The sequence below is a fragment of the Halyomorpha halys genome, unplaced genomic scaffold (assembly GCF_000696795.3).
Source record: "Halyomorpha halys isolate HHAL.00 unplaced genomic scaffold, Hhal_1.1 Scaffold966.1, whole genome shotgun sequence".
NCBI classification, from domain to species: Eukaryota; Metazoa; Arthropoda; class Insecta; order Hemiptera; family Pentatomidae; genus Halyomorpha; species Halyomorpha halys.
The window spans coordinates 74,954-77,783 of NW_027114821.1; positions in this window are offsets into that span (position 1 = coordinate 74,954).

Below are 2,830 nucleotides of genomic sequence, written 5' to 3' on the forward strand. Positions count from 1 at the left end.
TGATTTTCAAGCCTTTAATACAGTACTTTGAAGAAATACTCGGAACGTAAAGCTAGTGAAGTAGCCCAGTTAACCAGGAGGTCATAGGTAGCATATCCCGTAGCATAGGCAGCTATTCTCATAGCATATCATAGGCAGCTATTCTAAAAATTCTTCCTAATTTAAAAGGAATAATGAAACTACAATCAATTTTGTTGGTATTCAATGATGAAACCGCTGAGCTCCGTTCACTTTGAAAAATTCAGGTCAGGCTTGTGACTGTAAAGTGTTACAGCGATAGGAGATGAACAAATAATAGAGCCCTTGGAATTTATTTAAGGACGAAAGCCCACAGGCAAATGATGGAACTATCAGAGTAATACAGGATAATTCCTTTTGATCTGAATGAGATCATTAATGCCAAAAAGTAATTAGGTTGACAATACCTTATTTTTCCTTTATATTACTTGTTATCAAGATTTGTTTATTGCATTCAGTGTTCGAGCAATTTTTATATCTCTTCTTCTAGGTTTGGTTTATTATTGTTCAATATCTACATTTATGTTTTAAATCCAATATTGAAAGTCACCTATTTAGAGTTAATGTGCTCTTTTACCTAGTTACGTCAATATAAAGTAATGTGATAATTTGTGTTGTTCCTCCTTTTTTTTTTTTTTTATTTATTTAAGTGTTTCGACCACTTGGGCCATTTACACTTGATTTACATATTTGATTACAATTGGCATGTTCATACAGTTGAAATTACAAAGTGTATGGTCGCGTATGGCCTATCCGAAGACGGGTTAATACATCTCTGTAGCACATTCATGTTTCCGGCCACCGTATGCTGGACCATTCTTAAATTGTTGTCTTTCGTGATGAACCATTCGTCATCAATTTTTCATGTAGATGATATTGGCCTGTATTCATAACTAGTCTGCCTTTTCTATCCCGGTATACCAGAATGATCTGGCAGCCATAAAAACTAGACCCTGTAGCGAGAGGGAGCAAGCGGTATCGTAAAAGCTCACCAGAGCGCTCCACCTCGAGCCTCACCGAAGCTCTCAAATTTACTTATTACTTCATTTTGTAAAGAACACGTTTTAATTTTTGTATATTAATAATTTCTGTACATAATACTTAGCAATATCTGTGCAATGAATAATAAATTATAACAATGCAATACACGAACCTATCTCAAGCAGACATGTATCCACATCCTTTCCTGGGTCTAGTCATGGCACAGGTGGCGTATACACTGCTTGAGATAGAGAAGTTCATTGCTAATCTATGCTCGTAAAAGTTGTTATTTCTGTACGCACACCTATGACGATGGCCTATATCCTCTCCTTCTCTCCAGCAATCTTAGTGCGTCGCTTCATCTCCGCAACTAAGATTGTAACCTAATCCTTAACGGTTTCACTGGTCCGTCCGCTTCATCTCGACAACTAGAGCTGCACCTAGCCTTATCAGCTTACTGGTCCGTCCGCTTCATCTCGGCAACTAGTAAGCTGGCTCCTATCATGACAGTTCTGGTCCGTCCGCTTCATCTCGGCAACTAGTAAGCTGGCTCCTATCATGACAGTTCTGGTCCGTCCGCTTCATCTCGGCAACTAGAACTGTTACTCTGCCTCAGACTCTCTCACCTAGACCTCCTCTACCTAAGTCAGTGTCCAAGGCTCATCCCCTGGCACGGCCTTCCTTTCTAACTATAAATGAATACGCCTTGTCGTGGGCCTTCTGTTAAGAGATATCAGGCTGGAGAAATCGCCTAAGACAAGATACAACCCCGACAACCCTAATCAGTCTTAGTAATACTATTAATCGGTGTGTTGGGAGGGAGAAAAAAAAAATTTTGATTAAATTTTATGGTAGAGCTTGGAATTATAAAGAAACTAAAAAAGTCTATCTATGGTATGTTTGTTATCCTGCAAGATGGAATGGAGATCATCAGATATATTATATAAACATTTGAGGGAGTTATAAACTCGGCATTCTGTCAGAATGTGTTTGACTGTAAGTTCTGTTCCGCAAGTTTGGCATAACGGTGGATGATCGCGGGCCATAAGGTAACCGTGGGTCAGGCGCGTGTGACCTATTCGAAGGCGCGTCAAAATCACCTCCTCTTTGCGCACATCTCTAGTTGATGATATCCAAGGAGAGACGTCCCTTCTAATTTCCCTCAATTTTTTATTGGAAACATATTCCTACATTTGTCTCCATTTCAATTTAATTTTGTGCTTAGTGAGAGCAATGAAATAATTTACAGGCACTTCGCGATATGGAATTCCTTCAGCAATCGCCACTTTTGCTGCCCTATTGGCCAGTTCGTTGCCCGCTATTCCGCAGTGTCCAGGGACCCAGGCGAAGAACATGAAATACCGTTTCTGATGGCAGACTGTAATGAGTAATATATGGTTTGATTTAGCGGGTTAGTTGAAAAAATATTTCTTAAGCTAAGTAGGACAGACAAAGACTCTGTACAGATGACCAGTTTTTGTTTTGTAGGGTGAAAAACATTTAAAATTTTGTTTATTGCAACCATTTCAGCTGTATAGCTACTACATATCTGTGATAAAGAGAATAGGTCCTGGTGATCATTGCACACAATCAAGGCTCCAACACCTAAGTAATTTTTTGAGCCGTCAGTATAAATGAAGTCGGCGTCACCTAATTTATGTTGCATTTTGTACAGAGTCAATCATTTTATGTGTGGTTCTTTAAAAATATGTTGTCATCTTGCCAAGGATCCAAAAGATTTCATATTACTATTATTTTAATTACAGTTGACGTTAGTTAAAATAATGTAAAATTTTATTCAATGACTCGTTTGTAAATTTAAAAAAAAAAA